The sequence below is a fragment of the Camelus ferus genome, chromosome 2, assembly GCF_009834535.1.
Source record: "Camelus ferus isolate YT-003-E chromosome 2, BCGSAC_Cfer_1.0, whole genome shotgun sequence".
In the NCBI taxonomy this organism is placed as follows: Eukaryota; Metazoa; Chordata; class Mammalia; order Artiodactyla; family Camelidae; genus Camelus; species Camelus ferus.
The window spans coordinates 44,862,748-44,890,476 of record NC_045697.1 but is presented as its reverse complement, the minus strand read 5'-3'; the positions used below and the strand labels follow the sequence as shown (position 1 = coordinate 44,890,476).

Sequence of the window (27,729 nt, the reverse complement as noted above, 5' to 3'; positions counted from 1 at the left end):
TATAAAAATTTAAAGAATTCAGAAATTGAATCTCTGATGATAACGTTATTAAGTTTTGTTTCAAGTATTCATTGTTCCTCTGTGTGTGTGTGTGTGTGTGTGTGTGTGTGTGTGTGTGTGTGTGTTTCACTCTCAATCAGGTATCACCAGAGGCTGGCTAGTTTTGATAAATTGTCAAATGCAGTTGAAAGCAAAGAACCATTTAAAGGATTGATGCCTGCATAAAGCATCTCCGTTTGATGCCTGCAGTTTGCACCCCACAGATAACTGAATGAGTTCTTATTCATTGGTAGATGTCAAGACCAGATCTACTCATATTAGTAACAATTTGGAAGTCTCTTAAACACTTAAATCGATGGGTCCCCAAAGTACACATACTACTTAGATGGTTTCTTAGACATTTTAGTTGGCCAGTTTTATGATTTCTAGACAAAGTGTGACTTCCCATTTGGTTTTCATGCTTTCCCAGACCAGTATTGACACATGTGCGCTAACAACAGTGGTCTCCCCTCCAGGCAAAGTGTGGCATTCATATTTATTTTTTTAAACTGCATAATTATAAAACACAACCAGCTAAAGGAAAAAATTATACCCCTGAATAAATGATAAAATTACAGTGTTTTCTTGTAGTCCATGAATACTGAAAATTTCAATTAACCAAGTGAAAAGCCATTGAATATGCCAGCAGGATTTATATCCCAGACTAATGACCATCATCTGCATCCTATTTAGCTAATGAAGGTTTGGAACACTTGTGGATAATTAAGGGAAAGCTGATGGGAGGGAATTCGAACCACGGAAAGATCAAATCTATTTATGACTGCGTTTAAAACTAAACATATCTAATAGTTCACTCAATCAAGGCATAATGTCTGTTCATTTGTAATGAGACAGATGCTCGTAAGTTAAGTAGGCAGGTTAGCTCCCCAAACACACAATTCCTTCCTGATTCATTCATTCCATACATACTTATTGAACACCTATCATGTGCCTCTGCCCTGTGGATCATCCCAAGAGTACCATGATTTCCCTAATTTTTTTCCCACCACTTTCCCTCTTCCATCTTAATTACCTTTAGAGCTCTGTTTTTCATTTTACTCAAGCAACTACTGTCCACCTATCCATCATGACAGCCATGGCGTAGGTGCCATCCAGGGACATGAAGGGCAAGTACACAGTGTGCAGTGGGGCACCTGGCTGTTTCTAAGACCTGTCAGAGCACATCAGAGGTGGGGGTTCATGAGAGGAAGACTAAAGACCATTAGAGGGAAGGAGGTACCTGAAGTTTAAGGTTGGCCAGAAAAGGAATCAAGCTCAGTGCAACTCTACTGAATTTCACTGAATAGCTTACCAGTCATCTCATTCACTTAAGTCATTATCCCACTTAAGTAGGGGGCACCTCTCTGGACCCCCAGCATATCTCCAACAAGAGTGGGTTTAACCAAGGTGATGCTTTAAGGACCTGTACTCCTAGGATCTACTTCAATGCTGAAAATGGCACACCCAGCTGGCAGGCACGTTCTGGGAGGTCAACTGACAAGGACAACTCACTTTTAGATGCACACATTTTTGTCTTTCAGAATCCCTTCCATGTCTGAAAGAAAAGCCAGGTAAAGAATATCAGAGCCTACACACACCCGGTTGGGCACATCTCTAAGCTAGTCGGTCACAAACATTAGTGGCAGAAGAATCACCTGGAGGTCTTGTCAAAGCACAGATGGCTGAGCCCCACCCCCAGAGGCTCTGATTCAGGCGGTCTGAGGTGTGACCCAAGAATTTGCATTTCTAACACATTCCCGGGTAAGGTTGATGCTCCTGGTCTGGTAACCATACCTTGAGAACCAGTAAGAAATACCCAAAGCAAATTAATAGCAATGATAATCATGCCTTTTAGGACATCACACAAGAAGAAACGGTATCTCTGCCTGGAATTTCCATAGCCCAGTTTTAATTAGGACAATAGTGATAATACCTCCCGACATTTACATGAAACTTCCAATTTCTAAAGCTCCTTGACGCACGTTGTTTCAGTTGAACTTCAAAACAACCCTATGAAGTAGTCCTACGCTCAACTCTAGGACACTAAGAAAACAGAGAGGTTAAGTGATTTGCCCAAATTTTCTTCACTAGTAAGTGCTCAAACCACAGCTCGTCACTGGCCTTCAGAAGTATTTCTGGGGTAGACTGTGCTGTGAGAACTGTACTCTGGGAGCATCAGGGTGCAATATGAAATCCACTTAAAATTAACAGAGCAGACTATTGTTAAATAAATATTAATTTCTTCTTACTCAGCACCATTTGCAAAAGCTGAAGAGCCTTTGCATGCATAGTGAATTTTAGCAAAGAGACCAAAAAACCTCCCTTATAAGGGCTACGGAGAACAGAGACTGAGAAATACATACAAAGTACAGATACCAAGTTAAGGTCAGCAGCAACTCTGAACCCTAGGAAGAGAATATGTGTTACTTTTAGAGCTCTGTTTTAAAGAGAAGAGGAGAAGAGGTGTTACTTTTTAGTACCAGTTCCCTGCTCCTACAGGGAGTGGGTCTTCCATGCTTCCACCAGGTTAGCATCTTTGGGGCTGACAACCAGTAGGAAGCTCTGAATCTGCAGGGACCACGAGGAACTCAATGGTTTACAAGCTGCACAGAGATAAAACAATAGGACCTGAGGATGCGGTCCCCACCTGCACCCCTGCAGAAGGACGAACCTCCTCCCTTGCTGCGCCCTCACACCCCAGACCCAGGAGGATCCTGCAAGACCAGGGGGACACTGAGCTCTGGGGCAGGGGGAGGAGAAGCTGTCAGAACACATTTCATGCACTCCACGAAGGTATCTGAATGTAACCAATTAGTGCCAGGAGGAGAGAGCAGAGCAACAAAGAGCTTCAAAGAAAACACAACAAAATGCAACATACTGAGACAAAAGGCCCTGAGTGCTGTCCAGCTCCACCCCACAAAGCTGCAGACCAAGGCTCCCTAAAAGCCATCAACTTAATATAACAAGGCCAGAGGCCCCTCCTCAGGGTCATCCCACTGTTCTTTCCAGAGCAGAGAATCCTCATCTGACATAAGTGCTAAGGGAAGAGAGATTGAAGGAACTAAGGCAAATACGAAGGGCAGAAGATTTCTGTACATTTTGACTTCAAAAGAACAATGAGGAGACTTTGCACTACAATTCAATGTATATTCGCATCTGTACTTTTTGAGTTAATTACTGTGGTACTTAAATAAGACCACATCAATTATTATGAAAGATTACTCACTATGTGATAATTTAGAACCTTAAGATGCCTCCAAATCTCTAGTGTACCTTACACAAACCCCTCTGATGGAACTTAACCACAGGTGGTTATCTTCTGCGTTGCACTGTAAGCTCGTTGAGGCCAGAAGCCAATTCTTAAGCATTTTCGGCCACTACACGTTAGCACAGTGAGGGGCACAGGAATGAGGACACAGTAGGAACTTCAGAAATGTTTGTTGAATGTATAGTGAATGAGGTAAGGAAAGCAAGAGGGTGGAGAGAGGGAGAAGCAGGGAAGGGGGCACAGGGTGGGGGCAGGGAAAGAAGGAAGAATGATGATAGAAGAATGATAATAATGTGGGGCTAACACTCTGCAGCAGGAAATGTGTTATGAGCTGTACTGTGTCCTCCCCAAAGAGGTGTCTATGTCCTGACCCCTTGTACCTGTAAATGTGACCTTGTTTGGAAATAGGGTCTTTGAAGATGACCCAGTGAAGATGAAGTCAGTACGGTGAGTCCTAGTCCAGTAACTCTGGTGTCCTTATAAAAATGGAGAAACCTGGACACAGATACACACAGAGGGATGATGAGGAGAGGACAGCCATGTGATGACGGAGGCAGACTGGATGGATGCAGAGGCAAACAAAGGAACACCAAGGATCGCGGACCAACACCAGAAGCTAGGAAGAGGCAAGGAAGGAGTCTACTCAGAGTCTCAGGCAGAGCATGGCTCTGCTGACGCCTTGATTTGGGCCTAGCCTCCAGAACTGTGAAACAATAAATTTCTGTTGTTTTCAGCCCCCCGGTTCATGGTCCTTTTTACGGCAGCCTTAGCAAACTGATGCAGAGAGAATGTACCAGGGGTCTCTACTGATCATCTGTGACAGTGGTTGGACAAACTTTTTCTAAAAAGGGACATATGAAAAATATTTTAGGCTTATATTTTATTTTATAGACACTGAAATTTGAATTACATATAATTTTATGTCATGAAATTTTATTCTTCTTTTGTCTTTCCCCCACTATTTAAAAATGTGTAAACTACTCTTAGCTTGCAGGCCATACAAAAACAGACAGTGGCCAGAGTTGGCCTGCAAGCTATAGCTGGTCTACCTCAGGGTACAGCTCTAGGAATCAGAAACACCTGGCTCTAGTCCTGATTCCACTGATTATTATTCTTGTAACATTGATTAAATCATTGGCTTTTGTCTTCAGAAGAGCACAGTAAACTTTTCCTCACCACCTGGAAGGTTTTAAGGATGAAATGAAAATTATGTACTTTAAAACACTTTGTATATGGTTAACAGTACTGGTACTTTGATTTATGTAGCTCTGTCTTACTCTTCAGAAATAAATATTAACACTAAGGTCAGGGTGCTGATCAGGTGACTCTGAGCCATGGAGTCAGAGCAGAGTGGAAACAAAGACATAGCCCCTTCAATCACCCAGTCTTAGGATGGGTCAGGGAAGAGGACAAGAAGATGCCTACCACACACGAAGCCATGGCAGACAGAGGACCTTCTAGAGTAAACAGCAGCTCCAAGGCAAATGTTCATCATCTTTGGTCACATTTGATCCTGGACTAACTGCTGAACCAGGACTTTCTTCTCTTAGGGAACGTTCTGGACCAGGATGGACCTGCTGCTGAGAGGCTGTCCTGTAACTCAGCTCCCTAGATCATCATGCTAAACAAACATTCATCATCCACTAAAGCTCCTTTGGCCATCTTAAGCCCATTTCTATGGTGCCAACAGCTGACAAAGCCATAAATATCACCCTGCACGCAGAACTGTCTTCACACACACCACCGTCAGGAATTGGAACCCTGCCACTGGGCTCTGCAGGGGCTGGACTAGAGCTGACAGCTCCAGACTTTCAGGTCTGGCACAAAGTAAAGCTGAAGAAAGCAATGAGGAATAAAGAAAATAGTTCACAGGAGGAAACAGCATTTTGCTCACACTGCGCAGGGCGGTAGACATGCCGGAACTGAGTTATTCCCTTGAGGAGCTGAGAAGCAGACCCTTCCAAATGACTAGCATAACCCACCATGGTCATAAGTCTTAGAAAGTAGGGATTTTTCTCCAAATTAATTATCCTGATTCTCCTTTATCCCTAAGGCTATGCATTTCCTTGATGTAGCGAGAAGTGCTGTTACTAAACTTACTCTCAGCTCCTGACTCCTCATATGCATGTTCGAAGTGAACAGGAGAGAATTCACATCTTACGCTGACTCCTGGCTGCCCCCAGGATCTGAAGTCTCATCCTCCTTGTCACCTTCCTCTCCATTCCCACCTCCACCCTGCAATCATCACCATCTGCCTTCAAAAGCACAGAGAAGAAAGCCATGGTGATTGAATATCTCTTAGCAACGTGATGCCCTTCTTCTAAAAGATGCTCACAGAAAAGCTTGGCTTTGCCAAAGGTGCCCCTATTCCTCCTGGGAGCAGGGAAGCTTAATGGAAAGGGCATGGGCTCCAACCCCGGCTCTGCCCACATTATGTGATTAGGGCTCATCTCTTAAATTCTCTGAACCGCAATCCCTTATGTATAAAATGGGAACCAGGCCATTTACCTTAGAGTATTATGTGAGAATTTAAGAGGACGTGTGCTCAAAAAAATGGCAGTTATTATTACTATTTCAGAGAATTCTGGACTTTGTCTCCAGCTCTGTCTCCAGCCGCATTCACCCTACAGACTTCACAAATGCCTATTTACAGGATGTATCTGTGCCCCTGAAGCCCATAATGGTGCATGAGAAAGCAAGGGGAAAGCTCCAAGGTTACTGGAAGCCTGGGCTCTAGAAGAGCATGTGGGTGGGGGCAGAGATTAGGGACTGGCCTTCTCCTCCCTTGCATGACCTCCCTCACACTCCTCCAGGTGACTGTATGCTGTCACCTTTTCACACTCCTGGTTAAACTGGATGGATAATGACTTATACTGTGAATACTATGCAGTACCTGAGAGGAAAGAAAAGTGATGTCAATGATCACTTTCAACACACACACACACGCGTGCGCGCGCACACACACACACACACAGAGCTATGCTTGCAGGTCTGAGTAATTGAGAAAACATTCCAGGAGCCTTTATAGCTCATTTTCTAGGAAAGCATAATCTTTCCAGCAGCAAGAGAGAGGATACGATCAGGAAAAAAAAAAAAATTAGCTTGGGAAAACTACACATCAGTCAGATAAAACAATGAAAAACATTATACCGTATGTAGTTATTTGGGTGGAGGGGGTAGGTGGTTACGAAGTACCGTTAAGCGTCAAGCCTAGCTATAGGTGCTGGAGGATGAGTCTCTCCTTCAGACTTCTCAGGTAAGATGGTAATGAAACTGCCAACCAGCCTTGGGCAATGAAGTTGAGGTGCTCAACCTTTGGAGGGATTCTTATTGCTAAAGTGGTAGGAATATCTTTTATCATAAGGCTTTCTGACGGTGTCTTTCTCATTTTCTTTTTCATAGTAATTCTGTTTATTCATATATGCCTAAACAGATCCATCTTAAAAAAAAACAAAACACCCCACCAGTATGTTAATTTGTAATCCAAACTGATGAAATACTAACCTGTAAATTGGGGGCGGGGGGGAGAAGGTCAAGAAGGAAAGACATTTTCATAATTACTGGCTATTACAAATCATTTAAATGGACGCACAACAAGAATGGAGGTTGCAAGGCTCAGTGTGATGGGTTCCTGTTTAAGAGCCCAGCAGTGTCGTTAATCAATGAATGGTGATGTGGCATTATCTCAGGCCCTCCAAGTGATGGTCTGACAGGAAGTCGATGGCTACACAATTTTCCTGCACGCCAGAAATAAAAATAAAAGATCTAGCTTGCCGTAAGCACATTTCATAATTAGAGCGCTGACAGATGCGGCCCTTAGCCCAGTTTTACATTACTGCATCTTCATTTCTTCAGAGCGTTTATTTTGAGTTCCACCTGCACAAGCTCTCCATGTGAAAGGATAATAAGAGATGATTAAAGTGTTCCCCAGGGCTTGGGGAAACCCCATGCTTTTTTTTTTTTTCTTTTTTTTCATTTCTTTCCAACTGCCCTGGGCCCATTTATTCAACAAACATTACTGAGCACTTATGTTGCAGGCATTAGGTCGGGTTCTGCTGGGATGATCTCTTGATGAATGAGATATGACATGTGCCTTGAAGAAATAACAAGCAAATCTGTGAAGCTTCTCGTGTTCTTTGAAGAAGTGCTACTGAGTTCTGACTCTGGTTTTCTTCTCTTCTGTGTCTTCCATCCTCTCTGTGTGATCTCTTCCTTTGTGTTACTTCTGTACCTTGTACATATTTCCATAATAGCCTTTTTCACATTATATTGCACTTATTTGATTATGTCCCTTGCCCCAGGGAACTCTGGAATCAGAGGCCATGCCAGACTCACACTCCTATTCACAATGTGAATTCACAATTTACACAAACTCATATTCACAATGGCTGGTACATAATAGACTTTTTAAAAAATTTGTTGAATATGAACATAATCCATCACTTCTATGGCTTCAACTACAATCTATATTATGCTCTCTTTTTTTTTGACTTTCTAAAAATTTTTTATTGACAGTTGATTTACAATGTTTTGTTAGTTTCTGGTGTACAGCATAGTGATTCAGTTATACACACATATATATTCCTTTTCATATTCCTTTCCATTATAGGTTATTACAAGCTATTGAATATACTTCCCTGTGCTATACAGTAGGCTCTTGTAGTTTATCTATTCTGTATATAGTAGTTTGTGTCTGTTAATCCCAAACTCTCAATTTATCCCTCCCCCCTTTCCCCTCTGGTAACCATAAATTTGTTTTCTATGTCTGTGAGTCTCTGTTTTGTAAATGAGTTCGTTTGTGTCATTTTTTCAAGATTCCACATGTCAGTGACATTATATGATATTTGCCTTTAGCTGTCTGACTTTCTTCACTTAATATGATAATCTCTAGGTCTATTCATTTGCTATAAATGGCATTATTTCATTCTTTAAAAAATATGGAACACTTCACGAACGTGTGTGTCATCCTTGCACAGGGGCCATGCTAATCTTCTCTGTGTCATTTCAATTTTAGTATATGTGCTGCCAAAATGAGCATTGATGTTCATTCACAATGTGTATATTCATCCCTGACTCCCCTCCCAAGCTTCAAATTCATTATTTCCAATTGCCTATTAAACATCTCCACTGGAATGTTGCACAAGCGTTGACAACTTGACTTGTCCACAGCTGTATTCCCCCACTGCATACCTGCCTCCAATTGTTCATATCTTGGTTAACAGTGAGACCATCTATTCCCTCTTTCAACCACAAATTCCAGTGTCTTTTTTGATTCTTATCTGCTCCCTCCCTATCACATCTTACAGATGTGACTACAGAAAACTCTCAAGTCATAAAATTTTCTTTTCTGCCACTGTCTTAGTTCAGATCCTTGTCACCTCTTATTTAGCTTCCCACTAGATCTCTCTGCCACCATTCCAGCCTCTACATTACCGCCTGATATTGCAGAATTTGATTCTGTAAGTTGACAGTTAAGAGATCTTTCCTTGCTCTCTAATGCCTGAAAGAAAATGTCCCTGTTTCTGAGCATGGTATCTACTGACAACCTGATTACAATTTGTACCATCAAGGCTAGATTCTTTCCACTACACATCCTATAATCTAGGCACATAAACACTTGATTGCTATCTGGGTAAGTCAAGGAGACCTCCAAGTCCTTGCACATACTATTATATTCCCTCTGCCTGAAGTCCCTTCTCCTGAATCACCTAGCCAATTCCTACTTCCCTCTGCAAGGATTTCCGACACCACCAAGAGCAGTTAATGGTTTCTCTTCCTGTGTTGCTAAAGTTTTTAATTCTCACATATTTTATAGTTTTGTGACATAATTCTTGCTGGTGAGACTGAAAACTCAGCAAGTACTAAAGAAGTCAACTTCACTCATCTCTGTTACTCTGGGCACGGTCTGGTATGAGGTAGACAGTCAATGAATGTTTGATAGAATAATGAATGAGTCACTAATTTAATAGTCTAAGGCGAGTTTAAGATATACTTAAGCACCAACTGTGTAGAGGGTAGCTGAAGCCATGGTTATGATTTTAAGTACCTAGGAAAATGTATAAGAAATAAGGGGTTGGGACAAACCCTTCAGGAGCACTGATACTTACTAGGATGAAAAGAAAGAAGAATCAGCTAAGGAAATTAAGAAAAAGCAGAGGAGTGGAAGAGCCAGAATGTTGTCACAGAACAGCACTTCCTCAAAGGAACTCTTCCTGATCTCCCAAATCAGGACTAGAACCTCCTTTATGTGCTCCCTCCTCATCCCATTCTAAACCCTGTCTGAGTGGCTGCCACAGCACACTTTAACTGTCTACTTGCCCTCACAGAATATTAGTTTCCCAAAAGCAGGGACTATGTCTTATTAACAGCATATGGTATCATAGCTACTGGTCAATAAATATTTGTCAAATAATTGAAGAGGTGAATAATTAAATAAGTGAGTGAAATGCAGTCAAGAAATCACATAAAATGAGGATTGCAAGATGCCCCCTGATCTTAGTATTTGGGAAGATACTGGGTGACTTCTATTCTTGTATGTTACCACATATACCCATGTAACTCTCATGTGTTTCACATTGGAAGGTTCAAGAATTTTAGATAAAATGAAAAGCCTCATGCTTGTCATTTGGCCTTCCTTCCAAGAGCAAATCACTACGAAATGGATGGATGGCTCTGAAGAGGTACAGACAGGCTTTATCCAATGGTTTTCACTCAGGAAACATAATATAAAGTCATTACCTCCCTTAAGAAGTGGAAAGTTAAATGCATAATTTCAAAATTGCTTCAGCAAATAGTACTTTCCTTAAGCCAAGGGAACTTTAAGAAACTGTAATCAACTCATCTCTTAGTGACCTTGAATTTTTGTCTCTTATGTCCTGTATATGTTATAATCATATGCCCTCTATTTGAGGAATCACTGCAAAGAGGAACCACAGATTATCGTATCATCATAAGACCCCAAGTTGTAGATATCAAAGGAATATTTGTATGATAAATCTCTAGACAAATGAATGGAACAGAACCTCTGACAGATTGGTAATGCTTTGCTTTTAGATTTACAAATGAGAACTTGAAACAAAAAGGATTGGAATTGGAAAATATAAGTGCAGCCTGTAAACAACAAATGCCCTTCAGAACAGGAGGTGGGGAAGTAGAATGGGATGTATTTCAGCAATTTCTGAGAGTTGCTGAGAACGGAAGATTCAGCTCTCTTGGGCCTGTGCAAACACAATGATGATATGATGTAAACTGCCTTCCACCCTCTGGTCCTTCCTGACTCCCAGGGGGGGCCCCTCTGCGTACAGGGGGAGGGGCTCTCAAAGCAAAGGTGTGTGAAAGGAATTTGCTCTTATTTCTCAGCTTTGCCCCTTGGAAAGTTAAGGGAAACGGACTAAATCCTTCCTACGAACTGCATCGTGCCTGGGTCTCCAGGACCCTGTGGGCTCTGATTAGAACTATGTTCTGAAACTGATACACTGGCTTTCTGTAAGTTAGAGACTTGGAGGAAAAATATATATATATTTTTTTAATTCAAGGCATTTTGAAAACTATTTCCTAGAAAGGTCTTCCATAAGACTACGGGAATCCAAAGGCCCCGCATGAGCTGTGCTGGGTGGGTCCCAGGCAGCACTTACCCAGCCCTGTTTACTCCCAGAGCCCACATCCCACAGAGAAGCCACTCACATCTCAGCTGCAGCAAGTCTCACTCCATCCTTTTAATCACAAAGATTGAGGCTGGAATTCAGAGAAACCACTTCTACATTGTTCAATTCAACATTTTTAAAGGCTGTCAGAAAGAGGGCTAAGTTCTCTGGGCTAAGTCAGAAAAACCTGGTGTTAAAGAGAAGTGGTGTACCCTGAAATATCAATATAATATGGTACAGAAAGTGTCGGGTTTGTGATCAAAATACATAAACACACAGTTTTCAGCAGTGACTCATACTAGCAGTATGACTTTGTACAAATGACTGAACTTTCTGGGCCTCAGTTTTGTCTCCTGTAAGATGGAAACAAAAACCCACTTCATAGCATGAAAAGGATTAAACACAATCATATATGCATGGCCCATAGCTCAGACACCAGTGGACATTCAACAAATATTGCTTTCTCTTCCAGTCTGAGCTCCTTAAAAAATTACACTGGAAAAGGAAGTTTATCCGTCAAACAACTTTTAACACGGTACTGACCACCGATAAATTAAGATGGATATACCGTATCAGATACAATACCGTATCGCATCAAAGACATCATTGATTATAAGACATCACTAAAAAAGAAAAAGTGCTACTAATCATATGTTGCCATTGATTCCATGAAGCATCACAATTTCAGAAACATTAAAATATGAAAATATGCGCATATTTCCATAAAATCAATGAAGTACACTAAGTATCTAGAATTCCAGATAAGCTTGGAGATACAACAGAAGCAAGAACCAGGAAACAAAGAGTCCCATATTTCCCTTCTGCAGCTTAATCTCTTTCTATTGAGGGGGAAGAATCATGAAGGTGTAGACCAAACAGTCTAGCAATTGCTCAACTGGGTATTCCTCTAAATACCAGTTTGCCCAGTTTACAGCAGTAACTAGATATGCAGAAACACCCTTTGAGGGAACAGGCAAATGGAAGAGTTTGGAAGCTATCACCATTCTCCTTTTAAAATCATAGTTAATTCCCATCCCCTTGTTTCTGATGTTTGCATTCAGGTATTTAAAGTGTGTACTTCTAAACCTGTAAGGAGCCAACTGGTAGTTCTGAGGCTTGGAGGCGGACACAGAGTACTCCTGACCACTTATGACCAGTTATGTGACCTACAGCGACATTTAGTGGTGGCTCCCTCAAATTACAACCAGGTGTCCCAAAGGGGTGGGACAATTGCTCGAGCGGAATGACTAAGCAAAATTCTCCTTTATTGCAGTGTGAGGGATGTCTCCATCATCTTGCCTGACAGAGGTTATTAAGAGGTCTTATGGACGTGGCACTAGAAGTGGTGGCAGCTAATATCACTGCAATCTTAACATGCTTGACATTTTCTGCATATCCTTTATTTCATTAACAGAATCATGGAACTGGAGAGAGACCCTGGGGATTATCTAATCCAATCCTCTTATTTGCAGATTATAAAACTGCGATTCAACTAGACTAGCCCAAGGTCATACAGCTAGGCAGCGGAGACCCAAGCCTTGAACCTGGCCTCCCAGTTCCAAACACTTTGTTCTCTCCATTAAATTACTTTGCACAGTTTAGAGTATTGGCTATGCATGTTTTTGGCACTTACTGACTGAGCACTCAATATGTGATGAAGTGTACTGAAAGCATATTTACAGACCTGTTAAAAAGTTTGAGATAAATTAGGGATTGATATATATAAAGAAGAAAATCAATGAAAACTAATAATTAACACTTTTATAGCTCTGACTGCCCTAAGAGGTAGGTACAGTTATCCCCATTTTACAGTTGAAGAAATTGAGGCATAGAGAGTTTCTGGTAATTACTAACTCCAAAAAACCCCTGAAAGTTACATAGAAAAGTAAATGAAATCATAGCATACTCCATGGCTCAGCTGTAAATGAGAGTAACGCAGGCTTAAAAATACAAACCACAACTTTAAAACATAACCATAATTGGAAGACATCAGGGGAAGTATGTGTTGAAGAACAGAGCCAGGGAGACAGAGATTAGGGATATAAGAAAACTGAATCATCAATTTCTGTAGTAGACATCAATAGAAAATATCTAAACTGAAAAATTAAGACAAAAATAACAACATAAACATCGAGATGTTTATACGGATATAAGTCCAGGTGAAAAGGAGACAAGAGAGCTAAAGCGGCTGCCTATGGAGAGACGATCAAAGGTGGGGGTGGGTGGGATGGAGTACGGCTGTTTTTAATGATAAGGCTTATAGAACTGTTTGATACTTCCATATAGGTGCATTAACACTATGATGAAATATAAGATCAAGTTTTAAAACTAAGATATAACAAAGGCAAATCAGTAAAAATACTGCTTTCAAATTATATGTAAAAAGGACAATGATGTTTCACAAATATTGAAACAGGATGTTTTGCACAATGATCTTCTCGTGTCACTTGATGAAAGATGCAAAACATCAACCAGAGAGTCCGTGCTCAAATAAAGCCTTGTTTCTATAATTGAAAGACTAGCAAATAAACACATATTTATATATTTAAGTTGAAATAAAGTCTTTTGTTGATGTATGTATTGCTTTTTACTATTCTCCTCTTTACCTGAGTTTTAACCAACCTGTACCCTGATGGTGTTAGTGTAGCACTGATGGATGCTGCGGTGTGCCACTCAGATCCCCTCTTCAGAACTGAGGCCAGGTCAGAGCTGCTGGGAGTATTGGCAGCTGGTGGCTCTCAGCTGAGTCCCTTTCTCATGATTGCCTCCAGCCAAAAGGTGCCACTTAGCCCAAGGTCACCGACCCTTTTCCAATAATGGTCAACAGGGTGGTATAAAGACTTGGCCCTCTAGACATGAGATAGAACAACTCTGAAGTGACATCCAGATCAGAACTCTGCGGGGAATCAGCTCAGACCTATGTTGGAACTCCTCAGTCCTGCCTGCTTCCTGCTTCCTCCCACCCACAAGCGTTGGCCTCATACAGGCAAAAGGGACTCCCCAGGAAACTTCTTATGCGCAAATCTCCATGTCAGAGTGTGTTTCCAAGGAATCTGACATAAACCAGTCAAATAAGAGCCCTTTTACTGTTCCACTAGATACACTACTATCATTATCTTGATGTAAGAGACTTTAAAGACAAAAGCTCTTGACTCTTTTACCTTCTTTTATTTAACTTCCTATTTCAGAGCGTTTTAAACGGTTCATGTCATGTGCTTTGATCTTATTTCAACAATGAAATTTACCTTCAAGGTAAGTTAATATTTGTTTGAATATCTACAATATACAAAGTACAATGGAAAGTGAATAGGGGGAGGGCAGAGGAAAATGCACAATGAATAAGTGAATGACTAAGACACAGTGTTTTCTTCCTTGTTGAGTTTATAATTTGGTAGAGAGATCAAAATGAACAATTGCTGTGAAAACTAAAATGTACCAAAGAAGTAAAAAGTGCTCAGGAAGTTCAGAGAGAAGATGATTTTGTTAGTTTTGTATTTGGTCAGTGGTAGAGGACTGGAGAGAGAGAGCAGGTGGGACGTGAAGTGTTGCTACAATTTCCTGCTTAAACCACTCGAGGTCAACTAGCCTTTCAGCACTGCGTTGGAGTCTGGCAGATGAAAAAGGCAGATAAGTAACTTCAGACAGACGTAACAGCCAAGAGGAAAGGCTTAGATGCGTAAAGGGTGGTGGCAGTGTTTGGGGAAAAGCTACTAATCCAGACTGACTAGAGCATTGGATGTACAAAAAGGATCAATGAAGTCAATGCTAGAGGGGGGAATCCACCTGGAAACACATCTTCTTGTTCTGTTATACTCTCCAAATCAGACACCCTCAGATAAGGACAGGGGCCTTGACCAAGCCAAAGATCATCACACATCTTTGGATATGTCATAAGGAAGGCTGGTGACTGCCCTTCGGGCCCTGGCCAGCTCAGCAGTCACGAGGCCACTACTCACTACAGAGGCATTAGCTTTTCTGTTGATCCACTGTGAACGTCCTAGAGGGATTTTCAGTCAAACCTCTTCCCATGAGTTACTTTGAATATACTATTCCATTGTTGTTTAAAAAAAACAAAAACAAAAACTACAGCCTCTCCAGGCCAGGGGGGAAATGTTTTAAACTTTTTCATCAGCTAAATTTCTACAGTTATCTTTTAGTATTTCTAGAATTTCTTCTTGCTATCAGAGGATGATTTTTTTTCATAGAGTATTTTGGTGCTTGGTTATGTATATTTCTAAGTTATCAATTCTTATTTAAAGATCCAACAATTTCATTACATGAAAGCAATTTAATTCCCTGCTGATGAATATTCTTACTCAGTGTCCTCTCTTACTCTATACTTCTACTTACTTTGGCCTAAAATCATAAACTGTTAGAAAACCATGTTCCAATTTTTATTTATGAGGTAATGAGGAAGGCAGTTGTACCCTCTCCCATTCTTGATAATTAGTGATCTAATCCCAGCAATCATTAAAAAAAAAAAAAAAAAACCCTGACCATGTTTTCAACAGTCACAGCCATATTTATTATAGGAAGATGTCATGTTTATAACTTTGGACTATGATACAACTCACACCTTCACAAACATCCCAAAACAAACCTGTTCTATCATAAGGTAGTCTTTGGAACATAAACTTCCCAAGAACATTTCAGGCCATTGTACAGCAATACTGCCAGTTGGCCATCAATTCAGTTCCAGCATTGACATCCCTTTGCCCATGTCATAGTACCTTATGTGCAATTATTTGAATATTTCATTTCTTCTTTTTGTCCCCTTTTTAAAAAGCAAAATGAAATAAAAATCAATTGATTCATATGCTAAATTTATGATAAGAAATAAAGATTTCATGAAAAGTATGATACAAAAGAGAGAGAAAGACAGGACATCCACTGTAACTACTGTTTAATATTATATTAAAAGCCAATCCAATATGAAAAGAAAATGAAATGAGCATAAATTTTGGAAACAGAGACAAAGTGCCATTGGTTGCAGACCACATGGTAGTCTGTTCAGAAAAATCAACAGCTCTAAGAGCTAATAAGAGATTTTAGCAAAGAAGCTAACTAAAGATCAATATAGAAAAATTAATAGATTTCTTATATTCCAGAAATTATAGGAAATAGATAAATCCTAGGAATAAACTTAACAAGAAAGGTAGCTGACTACTTAAGAAGTAAACTACTGAACTTCAATTAAAGTCATAACAGAAGAATCAATGGAGAAAAATACCAAGTTCTTAGATTAAAAAAATAAAAGAAGCAAATTTTAGCTCTATTTAAAGTGACAAATCTGAATGTTCAGTGAGAACATGATGGGACTTAAGTCAACTGTGTGTTCCATGGGAAAGAAAAAAATTAAAGAATGTGCATGAAATATGATTAGGATTTTAAAATACACTTTAGCTTTGTAGCACTAGCTCTCCATCTGACCCCATGGCATCATGAAAGTTTGAAGTCCATTGAACATATTTGATGCATTCAGCTTTCATATGAATTTCAAGAATGCATTATTTCTGAAATCATACTAATTCAGAGCTAATTCTATTTCAACATAGCGGTATAGGCAGGTATTCAAGTAAGGACATAATTCACAAGAATACACCTATGTCATAATGCTCATGGCTAGTTACTAAAAAATTATTTGAAATTTAGAGCAAAATTCATTGATCTCTGCTATAATAGGAGAAATAATAAGACACATGAGTCATGTTTCCATATAATGCAATACTATGAAAACCTGAAACAAGGCAAAATGAAGACCTAGAGAAAGAAGAGATTAAATATATTTTAGTGAATGATTAAATATGTAAGCACTTAAGAGGGACACTAATCTATCCAAAATATGGAACAAGTAGCAAAAAGATTGGACCAGGTTGGTCTGGGTGGTGGAGCTGTCCAGCTAACAGCACTCCATGCCAACACTGCCGACTTTGCTCTCCTGCTGGAAATCTCCCCATTTTCACCAAGGAAGGATCAAGGACTTTTAATTCATAACTTAAGGGAAGGAAGCAACCTATTGCTGTTCAAACTCTCATAGTCACAGAAAGGTTCGCCACAAGGGGCACAAAACTTGTTATAAGATGATAAATGTGGTCATAATTTTACATTTTCACATCCAGTTATTCCTACCAGACTCTTTACTCCTAAGTACTTAGGAAGAGGTTTCCAGACACCGTCATCAGAAGTATGTGGAACTTACTAAACTGCCCAAAGACACAGAATTCAACTTCTAAAATTTAACCAAAAACAAAGGGAACAACATACCAATTCTCTCTTTAGAAATAACTGGTAATTTCACTTAGAAAGCATTACAGAAGAGCAGATGGGCTGAATTCAAATGTAATTATTAATAGAGAAATTCATAAAGGAGAAATTATTCAGTTATAACTATTTCTAGAGAAATTAATTATGGAAAGAAATAAAAATGAGTAAAATCAGGACTTCACATGTTCTTCAAAAAGTGCACCTTTGTCTTGGATTATTATCAACTCTCAATGTCAGACTCTAGGCCAGTTTGTTCATGGGGGCTGGCCAAGAAAGCCTTCTTTGGTGCCAAGATTCTCTGGCCAAAAATCAGCATGGGGACATCCTTGTGTTGGTAATCTCTAGCTAATTTACCAGTAGTCCAGAAACTCTACCTTCAGTCAAAGTGGCTCATATCTGCTCTCAATTAACAGAAAACCACACACTTACCATCTCAGCTACACATTTGCAGGTCTTCAATGTAAAGTTCTATAATTAGTGACCATGACTTACATCCTCATGGGGTCTACAGGTCTCCAGTCCAAGAAAAGGTTTGGGCTTATTCCACAGTTCAACATATGTCTGTCTGACTGCACAGTGGGACAGAAATCTTGCCAAATACCCTGGCACTCTTCAGCTTGGCTATCAGAAGACTAAAAACCATACAGCCACTTTAAGCAACCTGCCAAGGCAGTAAATTGGTACATCTCCTCCAAAATTTAACTCAGAATGAAATAGACTTGTATAATTTCCCAATCTATAGTAATTCAATACAATATATCAATAAATTTTTTGTAAATATATAGAAGCAAGAGACTCTAAATCGATGTAGAAATCACCTACCCACATTCTATATAGCACTTGTTCACAAGGAAAATTAAATATATCAGAGTAATTGAGAACAGTTTTCATTCTGTTTAAATCCAGAGACAACAATCAAAATTTCAGTTTCTTTTCTAAGTCTCTCTTTCTCACTCACTGTAAGTTTGTACATGGTGTCTAGAAAAATGGCAGCACAAACAGGTACTCAGTAAGTATTAATATGTGTTGAATAAACAAACAAATGATCTCTAGAAGGAGCCCACAGCTCCTCCCCCATTTTTCTACTTCCACTGCTAAGGGAAGCATGTGATGGGGATGGTGGCAGCAAGGACAGTATTGGATCACAGACAGTTACGTTAGGGGTATAACAAGGGTTAAAGGTCTGCCTTCTGGGTAATTCAGTGATTTAGAATCCTGACTTCTTTTAGGATTCTCTCTCCTGCCCTCTTCCTGTTGGATCCCCAACTGCTAACCAACAGTAGGGGGCGCCATTCTTCTCCTCCCTCTTTTTCTCTTCTTCCTTCATCCCCTCCACATCCCCTCCTCAGAAAGGCAAGCAGACATTAGGGGTCAGACCCAGGATAAATGAGCTCTGTAGAAGCTGCCTTAGTCCTTAGTGCTAGGCTACCAGAGACATGTCCTCCTTCTCCTTTCACCCTCTTTTCTTACCTCTTCTGACCACCAGGATGCACATAATGGTACAGAGTGAAACTAGAGGAAGGAGGCTGAGCAAGTAGTAGGGGCATGTTTTCAGTCTGAGCCTCAGACCTACTTTGGGGAAGGGGTCATGCTCACTGCTGTCCAGAAGACTTAAGAGACTACAGGGTGGTTTGTGACCTAAAACCTCCATAACAAGGAGAATGCATTTGTCTAGCCTTGATTGTGTGTGTGTGTGTGTGTGTGTGTGTGTGTATCTTTTTTTGGGTAAATGACTGGTTAAGGATTTAAAGTGCTCAATCATGGTCAAAATCATCTTGACATAATTAATAATTAACACATAAATATATAGATCAGGAAAAACTGCTTTCAGTAAACAAGATTAGACCATTACCACTCCAAAAGACTCAGATGGTGAATACATTACATCTTTAGGGCATCACTGTACGATCGCACAGAGTGAAGTAAGGGAGAGGTTGGAAACTAGTCCCTCTTGAAGACTTGAGAACAAGACAACTTGTATCATCTATGAACAAGCAGTATAAAGTTCATTAACACCTTCAAGAAGATGATAGTCAGGTACCCACATCATCTATAACCCAAGTGAATTTCACCGTAAGTAGGAGGAGAACCGAGAAGCAGTCCTTAGAAGGCCCCAACCTCACCTCTAGGTACAGTCACTTTCAGACCTGCCTTGGACCATTACTTTTCCTACACTGGGACATGTTAACATTCCCTATTGACAGCTAATCTCTAATGTCTTCAGTGTAGTACTGCTGACAACTATCTTGCACTTGGAGCACTTTTACAGGCACCACTCCCTCTTCTAGAGAAGTCTAAAAAGAAGCCAAAGCTTATGTGAGCCTAAGAGTAGCTACTTTCTACCAGGGATTAAGTTGTACAAGAAATAAGGCAGGGCAGCTAGACAAGGAGACATTCAGACTCCTAATCTGGTTCTTATGATGTTCTTCATTATTTTATTTGAAAATCATTCTGAAAACAGCAGAGGCATTTTCAAATGTTATTATAAAAGCGATCAGTTAACATTATTTTGCATCATCTTCATTTTAATTTTCTCATCCTAGAGTTTATTATCATTCAGGCCGGCTCTACTTCTAAAATCCTAAACTGTAATATAATGATCTATGACAACAATCATCTGCCCATCCATCTTTATTATTCCATTTCTCCAAACAACTCATTAAATTGTTCAAAACTCCCAAATCTGTATTTCCATTCAAAGATGTACCACTATTTCAAACCTGTGTATAATTTTCTTAGATCTCCTCACCTGGGTAATTTAGACATACAAACTCAGCACATCTAAATTAAATTTAGCAGGCTTCCTCAGGAACCCTGCCCTCTCCTTGAGCCCTATGCTTCACAAAAGCCAATCTCCTCATTGTCCACTGAATGGGCACTTCTAAAAGTTTCCTGACTCTGTGTATTTGCTCATGTCTTCACCTGAATTGGTCTTATATTTCCTCATTTCTACCCAATCCCTTCCTAAATCTGCTCCCCACCCCAGCAACATGCCTATTCAGCAATCACTCATCTGTTCAATATATATTTGAATTATTACCTCTTCTCAAATTCCTTCCCCACTCAGAAAGATGGCCATTCCTCCTGTGAGTTCCCACTGACTGCTATATGTTCCGAACACTTAACAATGAAGCACAGATTATTATTATATCATATTGGGGGAAAGATTGTAGAAAACCATAAGCTATTTTCAACTCCAAAATAAATCTCAGGCACCCTGAGACCTGCCACAGTGTTAATCTATTGAGTCATGCTCTCTATCAAGAGTAGATTGAGGTGGAGCAGGTGTATGCTCTCTAACTTGGTGATGTCTAAGAAAGAGGAGTAGACTTACGTGGTAATGGGCTCAGATAAGGCAGGCTGGAGAGGTGAGTTTTGGCCTGGAAACATGCTTCTGCAGATATACTTGCAAAACGATTTGTAAAACAAAATTAATATAGTCATACCCTTTCCCTTTCCTCTCCTTTACCAGAGAAATGGGTCTTTATGGCTGGGACAGCTACCAGGTCTGGGTCTGTCATTGCACTGAGTTGAGGTACAGGATGAATTAGAGGACAGAAAGAGTCAGAACAGCTAACAAGATTTGTATCTAGAGAGAAGAAGAGGGGAGAGGGGAGAGGAGGAGAGACGAGATCCAGAAATGCAAAGAAGACAATGAGAAAGATACACACAGATGCAGATTGTTTGTGGCAGAGTCCTTTGAGGAAAGAAGTTTGGGGAGCAACTACCATGCCATGTGAGACATCCTATTTCGTTGAATCTGAGATGCTACTGCTCAGAAAGGACATCATTATTTTATGTATTGACGAAATATAGAACTGAAAGAAAAAGAGATGGGGACAGAGTTTTTGTTTCCTTCCTTAAACTGTGTAAAGAGGCTGAGACACTTACAATTAAAACTACTTTCAGTACTTTTCATTGTGCTACTGGACAGGTGTTTAGAGTTTGGGTTTTGTTTTTGTTTTGGGGTTTTTCTGGCTTGTTTTTAAGTGACAGAGGGCAGAGATTAACTCAAAAGCAGCTCAGCTTTATATAGTTACATTTGACTTCTTAACATTAAAAAAACAGGCTTTTCAGATCCCTCTTCCCATATCCCTTTGTGGTACCAAGCTGAAAAGGAAAGAGCAGCCTTACCGATTATTGCGGCATAGAGATACAGAGGATTACTTGCGGGCTTGGAACAGTCATTAAGTCTATGAGTTATTATCATTATTAAGAAATGATGATAGCAGCTAATATTTTTAACACAAATCTAAGCTTTTAAATGAATGAAGTCATTTAGTTTTCACAACAAACTGTCTAAGATAGATAGTTTAAAATCTCTATTGAGGCACAGAGAGCTTAAATAATCGCCAAAGCTTATATAACCAATAAGTAGCAACACCAAGGTTCCCATCCAGCCAGTTGGCATCTCACGCCCATGTGGTTAACTACCACATCCTCTTGCCTCATACTGTTAACACACAATGTGTATTTTCCTTAAATGGAAGCCATTTATTACTCTTCCCCGTGGAGGAAGCCGATCAAACAATGTCTTTGTGCAGCACACTTCAGTCAGTAAATATATACCTAAAAGCCTGGAATAATGAGGAAACCAGTCACTCCTAAGCCAAATGATCCACTGAAACTTGCATAGATAAATGAATACTATTAGACAAAGTGAAGATGGGATTTCCTCCAACTACAGGTATTTTATCCTAGAAACTAAAGAGCAAGTAAATATAACCAAGAACCACAGTTTAAGATATTTACAGAATAAAGTAAAGACTAAAAGACCCTGGTGAGAAAGCTGCAAAGATGGAAGAAGATTCTGTACATTTTGACATTAAATTATGCAAATCATATGCAAACTATGCAAGGCTGCATGAAGCCAGGGAAAGAGAATCTGCAGCTGTTTTCTTCTTCTTTTCAGCCTTATGTAAACATCTTCTGAAGTGAGCAGTGAGGGTATTGAATGTGAATCTCACAATAGTAAGATTTTCTAGGAACTTGAAGTCTAGCTCATAGAAAACTTCATTAATCACATATTCAAAAATGTAAATTAATCCTATAGAAAATGTTGTGATCTTTGTATCACTATGATCATTTAAAAACGGTTTTTAAGTACGTTTTAGGACTCCCTATTTCCAGACCTCAGCCTTCATACAGCATATCAGCTCCCTTTTGAATGAGTACTCAGAAGCAGAAGGATCACTTAATCAAAAGTTATGCATGTCACATTAGACTTGGTGTCATAAAGGTGAGAAGACTCAGTCTGACCATGAATATATCCTAACTCATACACCAGCGAACTAGATGACAACAAGCCGTATTTGATTCTCTGAGGTCATTCGCATTGGCTAACTCCTTTCCCTGGGAACAACTCATTCGACACCATATCATTTTGACTTCGGATGAAGACATGAAAAAGCCTCCTCTTCAATTCATTCCAGTAACACAGAACAGCTATTTCACTGCCTTTTCTGTTGAATCTATAACCCTTGAGATAAATGAAAAAGAATACCTCAAGCTAAGAAGAAACAGAAAAGGAGATGCACAGAAAATATGATGAGCATGGAGAAAGCCAATTAAACAAGTCCAAAAAGATTCCTGCCAGTCACTTCTTTAGAAAGAAAATTCACCACAGGAGAATGGAGATAGATAAATAAAACATGATTTCTGCCTTTAATCTTCTCAGATTTTTTAACTTTCAGCCAGAACCCAGGATATGAAATTTCAGATTTATCCAAGCACAACAGTCCTGAAGGAAGCCCAGCAATTGTCAGCTAATCAAAATAATCCATCCTGTTACGAGGGAATAGAACATGTCCTATCCTTTATTGGCAGAACAGGGCTGGAGATAGTCACCTTTCTTTGCCACTTAAGCTCTCTTAAAATGTAGGGGAGGAAGGAAACAAACTCACTGGGTGACATCCATAAAGTATTAGTTAGCACTGGAGGAGACGGCAGGGAAAGTGTGCAATTGCATCACTGGTCAGATGAAGAGGAAACAGAAGGAAACCAAGGCCAAGAGATGCTAAATGACTTTCTGAAAGTCGCACGGTTACTTAATGTCCATGGAATGGGACCCGGCCTGATACCTATTTTTTACTTACTATGCCAAATAATTTTCATCTAAGGATTTTAATTATTTATGTGTAATTACTTATGCTATCATAAATAGTCAGCTGCCGATTACATGTTCCATTAAAATTAGTGTTGATCATGTCATTCATTCCCCTTGCTTTAAACATCATTTTATCTCCAAAAGATAAAATTCAACACAGGTAGAACATGAGTTCTTTCACAACTTAATCCCCCAGCCTAGACTTCCAGACCTCCCACCTCAGACCTTATATTCCAGAAACATCAAACTGCTTATAGTTCTCAAAATAAGGAAGATTATTTGACACTGCCTTGGTTTGCACAGGCTCCTTCCTCCACCTGACATGCTGTTTTCCCACTGTTTTGGGAAAAAAAACTCTTACTCGTCCCTGAAAACACATCTCTTCCCTAAAGACTATGGTTCAACATGGAATTAGTCAAAGCCTCCCCTCTACTTTCAACATCACTTTGTTGCTGAGCTAATCACATAGCTTAGCAATTATTCCTTCCTCTGTCTCTCTACCAAACTGGGACACCGCTAGCGGACAATCCATCACCTTCCATCTTTACATCCCCAGCTGCGAACACATAAGTACTCAGCTAATATTTGTTGAATAAGTGAATGGTATGGGGGCTAAAATAGATGCCATCATTTCTATCTGTCTTATTTTATATCAGAGAAAGCTAGTTCAAAATACAGTTGACAGCAATCAAGGAACTGTGGTAAAGCTAAAGATTAACACTTGCAATTATTACCCATTTTAAATTAGCATAAAAATATATCAAACCTGACTATGCAAAAGGGATTGCAGCAGAGAACAATCTATACACAATGTGCATTGATTTAAGCAGGGTTTTGTTGTTTTTTTTTAAAGAAAAGCTTTCTTGGAACAGGTGACCTTTAATACCACTTAGATTTAATTGCAAATACTTTAGTACCTGATGCTTATTAATTTGTCTACCCTGCCAGAAGCAAAGCCAAGAAACCACAACAAAAGAAAAATAAACCTTTAAATGCAAGCGACTGAGAACTGGCTCTGAGTAACAATTACCTTGGGTAATGTAGAGATGCTAAGTAGCCAATACAGTCCACTAAATAAATTTCATTCTCAATTATGGAAAATAAGGAGGGCAAAATAAGAAAACTTCATCATTCATTGTACATTAAAGGACTCCAAAGGGAAGTATAGATTACTTTGTTTTATTTTATAGAGGAGAAAAGCCCAGCTTCACTGAGGCAATCTCACCCAGCAGAAAGGGCTTTGCCTGCATATTCTTAGCAATCTGCTTGCTATCAAGGGGCAGGGGCAGGGGATCCAGATACAAACTGCCAAGGACTGTCTCTCCAGTCATTGTAGGTCACGCCAATGATAGATAGCAAGCCGGTGGAACTGACAAAATATTTAGCTAATGACTGACTCTTCCTGAAAATTGACTGGATACTAACCTTGGCCTCAATAAAATATTTGGAGCCCCCTTAATGCTTTGAAGTTGCAGCATACCAAAAGATAAATATTCTAGGCATGCAGTTCTTTTCCTGAAAGTGAAAGTTCTTGTCAGTTCTCAACTTTGGTGAGTTCAAGCCCATTGACTGGCCATGGTATCAGTTACCTACTCCTGGAGCTAAAGGCAACGGGAGTGGAGGGAGGCAGTGTTCAGTCCCACCCAACTAAATAGCCCATGTAGGAAAAAGGGTGTTCACTAAAGAAAAAACAGAGGGCTGTTAACAGAAGAAGAGAGAGTGAGGGAATGGGTGTTGGGCAGGTGACAACATATGGTGTTCATTTCAGAATCTGAGAAAATAAAGGACTGCTAAAGGAGAGAGTGTGGAGAAAAGGGAACCCTCCTACACTGCTGGTGGGAATGTAGTTTGGTGCAGCCATTATGGAAAATGGTATGGAGGTTCCTTAAAAAAACTGAAAATAGAGCTACTATATGATCCAGCAATCCCACTCCTGGGCACATATCTGGAGAAAACTCTAATTTGAAAAGACATATGCACCCCAGTGTTCATAACAGCACTATTTACAATAGCCAAGACATGAAAGCAACCTAAATGTCCATCAACAGATTATTGGATAAAGAAGCTGTGATATACATATACAATGGAATACTACTCAGCCACAAAAAAGAATGAATAATTGACACTGGCAGCAACATGGATGGACCTAGAGAATATCATACTAAGTGAAGGAAGTCAGACAAAGAAATACAAATATCATATGACATCACTTATATATGGAATCTAGAAAATAATACAAATGAATCTGTATACAAAACAGAGACTGACTCACAGACATAGAAAACAAACTTATGGTTACCAAAGGGGAAAGGGAGGGGGGAGGGATAAATTAGGAGTATGGGATTAACAGAAACACATTACTATACATAAAATAAATAACAAGGATTTACTGTATAGCATAGGGAACAATATTCAGTATCTTGTAATAACCTATTATGGAAAATAATCCAAAAAATATATAAAATATATGTATATAACTGAATCACTTTGCTGTATGCCTGAAACTAACACAGTATTGTAAATCAACTATACTTTAGTGAAGAAGAAGAAGAGGAGGAGGAGGGAGAAGGAGGAGAAGGAGGAGGAGGAAGAGGAAGAGAAGAAGAATTTGAGAAAGTTAAGGAATGTTAAAAGGAGATCAACTAATAAAGATATAACGACAACTATCTCAGGGGGAGGGTATAGCTCAAGTGGTAGAGTGCATGCTTAGCATACACAAGGTCCTAGATTCAATCCCAGTACCTCCTCTAAAAATAAATAAATAAGTAAACCTAATTGCCTCCCCCCACCCAAAAAAAAAAAATTAAAAAAAAAAGTACCTCAAGAACTTCAAATATGCTAAAACAGTATGTAGATTTATGCCATGAGTATCAGGAGAACAGAACAAGGACCAAAAAGTAGAATTTTAAAGAGAAAGCTTTAACATAAGGAAGAACTTAACCATAATACGAGGTGTTTAAAATTAAGGAAGCAGCCCTGAGACAGATTGGTTCCCCGTGACTGAAGCGGACAGGCAGAGACTCTTCCTCCCTCCCACGTCTCTCTCATCTTAGGAAAGAAGCTGCTCTGCCCCCTCTACTCACCCTTTCATGCTCTTCTTCTCCCTGGGAGGAGAAGGCACCTGATGCTCATTGTAATACAGCCAAGGCTCTCTCCAGACTCTCTCCCTTGCAGAGCTGCCTATATACAAGAATCACATCCATTCTCCTCCTCTTGTGCGAATGCTCCCAGGATGGACCCTGCAATGGCTGGGGAGAACTCCAGTCATCCAGCGTTAGGGTCTGCACCTGGGCAGGAGGCTCAATCCCAGAGATAAGACACAAGAAGCCACTCTGACCACAGGATTCTGAACCACCTTTGCCAGTATTAGAGTCAATGTTTGACTCTTATCTCACTTCCATGTGTATTCTAAGTCGCTCAGAATTTAAAAGGAAGGGGAGTGTGGTTAATTGGCTCCCTTAATCCCTCACAATTTTCAGAAGTGATTCAGACTTGGCCTAGAAATGGTGTCTGGAGTGGGGATGTTGTTTGGAATAGTCCACTAGACTTCCTTCCAATCTATAACACTAGTTATGCAAGGCAAAAAGGGTCACTGCAAATAGCCAGTAATTATTCGTACATGTCTATTCTTCAGAAACAGTCTGAGACTTTTACCTGATAGCAGACCACTAGAAAATCCAGTATCCTTTTATTGAAAACTGACACTGTTTACCTCAGGCAGTGGGATTTAATGGAATTCACTGTCTCTAAAAGCAGAAAACCTGATTCCTACCTCACTGAACAGCCATATGGCATTTATCAGTTAACCCCTTGGCTCTAGTTAACCTTTGCGTGAAATAAAGTAACAATGACAACATTTTACTACAGTGTTGGAGAATTGCTGATTGGGTGTGTAGTAGTATTTATAAAATAGTCATAATATGCTAAATGCTAAAAAGGGAATTTTACCTTCTAAAAGTGAACGGGTTATTGTAAAAAAAGATGATTTGCTAAGTTCTCAAACTGAAATTAGCAGAAAATATGGAAAAATGCATGCACTGGATCTAGAACATCCAAAGCAATATTGAAAAAGAAGAATAAAGTTGGAGGACGTATACTACCTGACTTCAAGACATTAAGCTACAGAATTAAGATAATGTGTTACTGGCATAATAATCAACAAACAAATCAACATAACAGAATAGAAAGACAAGAAATAGAAACGTTCCTTTAATTTTTTGACAAAGACAAAAAGTCACAGCAAATGTGCTGTAATAACTGGATATTCATATGCAAAAAAATGAACTTTGACCTTTACTTCATATCAAGTACAAATTAATTTGAAATAGATTGCACACTTCTCACCAAAGTTAAATAATAAAGCTTTTGCAAGAAAAGGTAGGGAATATCTTTAACACTTGGAGGAAAAT

The 27,729-nt window shown here is 39.6% G+C and overlaps 1 protein-coding gene and 1 non-coding gene across 2 annotated transcripts in view; both read right to left on the bottom strand.

Annotated features, from left to right (window-relative positions):
- Positions 1–27,729, bottom strand: part of LOC116659141 — a 417,506-nt gene that overhangs the window by 245,575 nt on the left and 144,202 nt on the right. The window lies entirely within an intron of this gene.
- LOC116659408 lies at positions 8,239–8,345 on the bottom strand. The gene has a single exon (XR_004314786.1). It is a non-coding gene; the product is annotated as a U6 spliceosomal RNA (small nuclear RNA).